This window comes from Notolepis coatsorum (assembly GCF_963971535.1).
Source record: "Notolepis coatsorum genome assembly, chromosome: 4".
Classification (NCBI taxonomy): Eukaryota; Metazoa; Chordata; class Actinopteri; order Aulopiformes; family Paralepididae; genus Notolepis; species Notolepis coatsorum.
The window spans coordinates 61526397-61532396 of record NC_140168.1 but is presented as its reverse complement, the minus strand read 5'-3'; positions in this window follow the sequence as shown (position 1 = coordinate 61532396).

Below are 6000 nucleotides of genomic sequence, written 5' to 3'. Positions count from 1 at the left end.
ATTTTCACAGAGGGCCACATCAGCATTATGGTTGCCCTCAAAGGGCCAAAGACCGTATAAATGTTAATGTAATGTAAAATAAATGTAGCTACTCATTTACATATTGTTAAACATGTTGTTTCTGTATTTATTACTTATTCAAGTTATACATATTGCATATTCATTTGCATAGATGTAAAAATATATGTTAGCTTATGTTATTTTAACAAATAATTTTAGTTTATCAGAACCCCATATTACTCCATCAATCAATGATCAAACCATTCAAGTAAATAACAAAGAAGAATATCATCAAATACAAGCTATGACATTAAGTTTGTTCAAAACCTTTTTGTCACAGTCAAGAGGGGCAGAACTAACAACTGTGAGCTGCAAATAACGCATGGGACAGATGTAGCAGATGTTACAAAAACAAATGGCTGCACACAACCTTGCAGAGGCCATACATCCAACTAATGGAAGATAGTTTAATTAACTTTAATTAACAGATTGCAGAATGGGTACAGTACAGTACAGCTCAATACACACAATTGTTAAGGGGATGCAGACCAGAGAAAGACTTTCGACTTGTTTACATCAGGGTCCCCCATTTTCTATTCGTAATGAAATTGCTATTATGTGTCTGCATGAACACACAACTGTAACTGTACTCAAAAATAACAAAATAAGGGTTGTCTCAGTTCACAACTATATTGGTCAAGTTTTGGGTGGGACTTGTTTGCGTCCCTACTCCCTACAGCTTCTTATTCAATTGAGCGAGATGCTCGGTTATGTCACACAGCCAGCTTGCATCTGACAGTTCAGACCATATTTCTTCAACCCTTTGTTACCTATTCCGCCTGGATCTTTTTTGTATTTTGGGCTGTAAAATTGTCAAAGAATGTTTGAGGAGTAAGTGCTTTTGGCTTTTTTCCTTTGTTACTTCATCAATACCTCAGATGTTCAACACACATGTATGTGTAAGAATGTGTAATAACTAAGGCTGTCAAAGCTTTATTAACGCATTAACCCACAATTATTTTAACGCCGCTATTTTTTAACCCAAGATTAATGTTAAAAAAAAGAAAATAATTTTTTTTTTTTTTTTTTTTTTTTTTACCAGGGCTCTTGGGGGGCCACATCAAATGACGTGGCGGGCCGCATTTGGCCCGCGGGCCGTGAGTTTGACACCTATGGTCTAAAGTATATGTTTTTATCGTTTTCTGCAGCTTTCTTCAGAACGTGATTTATAGCCCTAAATGCATTATATTGATGATCAAATACAGTTTGGTAGGAATCTGTGCGAGATAAAAAATGTCAACTGGACGTGGTTCTAGAAGTTTCTACGCATCATCTGATGATGACCGGATGGGCGGGGGATCGTTTATAATTCCGTGGGCAGCGTTAGATGATTCATCTAGTGTGGGTCATATGTTCATCAGATCAGTTAGTATAGAAGACGTTAGAATATAACGCTGAATCTTACCGTGGCTTCCTCGCGCCGCTGGCAGATGAGCGTGGAACAAATCATGTTGTTTTTTCGAGTTATTTGCACCGATCGATGTTCACTGTGTCAATACGGAGTCTCTCTAACGATAGCGAGTGCCCGGACCACATATGGATGAGCACTACCGGTTCAAAGGTTAATTTCCGGCTGGCGATCTGCCGATCGGCCACCAGATGGCGCTCTTGAACCGCTAGAGAGTTGAGTGGAGCTTTGCAGTGTGTCTCAGGGCTCCGGAAAGGAAATATGATTTCGATGACAGATTTTTTAAATATTAACATCAAAGACGAGTTACGGCGTCTTCGGCAGAATGAGCATGGCTAGGAATGACGTGTAAACTCGTCCACGGCGATCATAGTGTTAAGGGGTGCTGAATCCAAATCTGCTGTATACCAAGCTCAAAAATGTCAAATAAAGCCTCAAAATTGAGAAATCCAACATGGCCAGGCAGAAATATATTTAAGTGCATATCTTTTTGACTAAACAAGGTAGAAACATGAATGAAATGTGTTTTTATATGTTTGCATACATGAGGAATTTAAAATCATATCCTGATTTTAGATCAGTTGTGAAAATGTTGCTTGAAACTCATATTTATAGCAGTCGTTATTGATGCATAACTCATCAACCAAATAAGAAAGAAAAGCAGGATGATCCCAGGCCATGGATTTATTCATCAAACTCTTTTCTCTTGAATTTTTTTAATCAACATGCCATTTATGCAAATTAGATAGTCCTTAATATGCGTACAGTAGCTTAGGTACAGTAATTTATTGTCAGTCATCAATCGTATTCAGGCAGGTGTCGCAGGTGTCTTGCAGTTGCATGATTCATCCAATGCCACTTTTCCTGAATAGAATAGAATAGATTATAATATAATAAAATACAAATATTATTTTACCATATCAATATAAGTGAATGTTCAAGTTTCTTTATTAGTTGTCATACAGAATACAGAATACTTTGCATAAAATGTTTCTTTCTGTGTTGCTCCTGAGAATGTGCTAGATAATAACAAGATAGTATAAAATAAGTATAATAAGTATAAAATAGAAAGTCAAGAAGTCAAGTACGTAAACAAGTGTAAACAACAAAATTGTTCAGTGTATCTATATATACAGTATGTACAGCTGGTACAAAAATGGTGAGGTATAGCTTAGCTTGTGGTGCCACCTTGTAGTGGTGAGGTGCAATAAGGAATGAGAATGATGTGCAATTTCCTTACCAATAATATAAATATAAAGTGTAAAGTGTGTCTAAAGTGGTAAAGTGGGTGCTACAGTGTGTTGTTTATTTAAGTGAGTGTATGTGCGCTGTGGGTGTGTTGATGGTTTGCTTATTGTTCATTGTTCATTCATTGAGCATCCTGATGGTCTGGGGATAGAAGCTCCTTCTGAGTCTCTCTGTGCTTGCCATGAGACTCCGGTATCGCTTGCCTGACCGCAGCAGTTCAAAGAGGCAGTTGTTTGAGTGGCTGGAGTCTTTGATTATTCTCTTAGCCTTGCCCATGCACCGCTTGTTGTAAATGTCTTGGAGAGTGGGAAGTAGTGCACTGCAACCTTGCCCAGGCCCGACGGGGCCCGGCCCGGCCCGGCGGGTTCAGGCTGGGTAGGACTTTTTTTTTTATAAATAATTCGGGCTCGGCCGGGCCCGGGCACCGCCGTTTTTTATTTTTTTATTGCGTTTTTTTTTTTATTTTTTTTTCATATAACTAGGGTTATAGGATAACATTCGTTTTTAAGATTCGTTTTCGCTTTTGCGCCAAGCTGTCATCAGAGAAACATTTGGATGTAATTACCGCAGCGCGCAGGGAGAACTCAGGCCGGGGACAACTCGATTGGTTGTGTTGGAATATAGCCAGTTGGCGAACGTTTTATTTGTACTTGGATCATGTAGCCGGTTGACGTTTTGTTAAAGTTGTTCAACGCGTTGCTGACGTCGTGGTGAGTGATGTTTATTATTTGCTGGGTCGCTCGCTACCTGTTTTGTTGTGCTTTTCATTATTGCTCTGCTCGAAATCTGATTTCTGTTTGTTTGTATATAGTGACTGAGTAGGCTATTGTGTGTCGTGTGTGTGTGTACTGTGTGTCAAAGAAGATTCTATAGCCTTCAATACGTTTTACGAGGCTGCTCTATAAGCGAGCACTGGGAGGGAGGCATAAATGCTTCTTAGTTTTCAGCGTGATATGCGTTATTTAGGCAGACCTATTGGACATTTTCGTTTTTGTTTATTTATTAAGTTAATATATAAAGTGTTTAGAATATTTAAAACAAATACAAAAAAAATTATATTTTAATAATAATAATAATAATTTTTTTCCGGGTTTTCACACGGGCTAGGGCTTAAAATATTATTTACAGTCAGGCTTATTTTCGGGCAAGGCCTGAAGTTCATGGGCTCGGGCAGGGCTCGGGCTTTATTTCAAGGCCCTTGCAGACCACTAGTGGGAAGCCCACCTTCAATTGTGCGTTCGGCTAAACGGGCCACTCTCTGTAGTCTGCTGCGATCTTGTGCAGTGCTATTCCCAAACCAGGAGGTGATATTGCCAGTCAGGATGCTCTCTATTGTGCATGAGTAGAAGTTCTTGAGGATCTTCTGACTCACATTGAACTTCCTTAAGCGCCTAAAGGTGCTCCCATAGTCCAGCAGACTGTACACAGAGCAGACTCCGCGGAGGTCCGCGCGGCTCTTTGAGCTTTCATAGTCGAGCAGATCTCAGCGGACGTCCGCGGTCTATTTCCTACATTTCTCGCACCAGTTTTACTACATTTCCCACAATTCTGTCTGTTCTACTGTACTGGCAGATCAGAGGGAACATTATCAGCGGGAGAGAGAGAGAGGGAGAGGGAGAGAGAGAGAGAGAGAGAGAGAGAGAGCGCGCTTCACGGGCTCATCTCTCTCCTCGCGCCACCAATCGCTCGCGCAGTGTCACATTTAATGCAGTTCGATGTCAACCAAAACGCCGAGCAGCGTTTTGTGTGACACCAAGTCAGCGGCGCGGATGTCCGCGCCTCAGAAAATAGGAGCGTCGCACCTGTGGGTCTGCTGTCCGCTGAGATCAAAGCTCAAGAGTCCGCGCGGACATCCGCGGAGTCTGCTCTGTGTACAGTCTGCTGGACTATGGGAGCGCCTTAAGGAAGTAGAGGCGTTGTCGTGCCTTCTTGATAACACTGTCAATGTGTGTGGTCCATGTCAAGTCCTCGGATATTTGGACTCTGAGGTACTTAAAACTGTTCACTCTCTCAACCGGTGCCCCGTCGATGCTGAGGGGGCTGTAGTCCCTGACCCCGACCTCCTAAAGTCCACAATCATCTCCTTTGTTTTGCTGACGTTCAGGGAGAGGCTGTTCTCTTGACACATCCCGCTAGAACAGGGGTGTCAAACTCATTTTCACAGAGGGCCACATCAGCATTATGGTTGCCCTCAAAGGGCCAAAGACCATATAAATGTTAATTTAATGTAAAATAAATGTAGCTACTCATTTACATATTGTTAAACATGTTGTTTCTGTATTTATTACTTATTCAAGTTATACATATTGCATATGCATTTGCATAGATGTAAAAATATATGTTAGCTTATGTTATTTTAACAAATAATTTTAGTTTATCAGAACCCCATATTACTCCATCAATCAATGATCAAACCATTCAAGTAAATAACAAAGAAGAATATCATCAAATACAAGCTATGACATTAAGTTTGTTCAAAACCTTTTTGTCACAGTCAAGAGGGGCAGAACTAACAACTGTGAGCTGCAAAGAACGCGTGGGACAGATGTAGCAGATGTTACAAAAACAAATGGCTGCACACAACCTTGCAGAGGCCATACATCCAACTAATGGAAGATAGTTTAATTAACTTTAATTAATAGATTGCAGAATGGGTACAGTACAGTACAGCTCAATACACACAATTGTTAAGGGGATGCAGACCAGAGAAAGACTTTCGACTTGTTTACATCAGGGTCCCCCATTTTCTATTCGTAATGAAATTGCTATTATGTGTCTGCATGAACACACAACTGTAACTGTACTCAAAAATAACAAAATAAGGGTTGTCTCAGTTCACAACTATATTGGTCAAGTTTTGGGTGGGACTTGTTTGCGTCCCTACTCCCTACAGCTTCTTATTCAATTGAGCGAGATGCTCGGTTATGTCACACAGCCAGCTTGCATCTGACAATTCAGACAATATTTCTTCAACCCTTTGTTACCTATTCCGCCTGGATCTTTTTTGTATTTTGGGCTGTAAAATTGTCAAAGAATGTTTGAGGAGTAAGTGCTTTTGGCTTTTTTCCTTTGTTACTTCATCAATACCTCAGATGTTCAACACACATGTATGTGTAAGAATGTGTAATAACTAAGGCTGTCAAAGCTTTATTAACGCATTAACCCACAATTATTTTAACGCCGCTATTTTTTAACCCAAGATTAATGTTAAAAAAAAAATAAAAAATTACCAGAGCTCTTGGGGGGCCACATCAAATGACGTGGCGGGCCGCATTTGGCCCGCG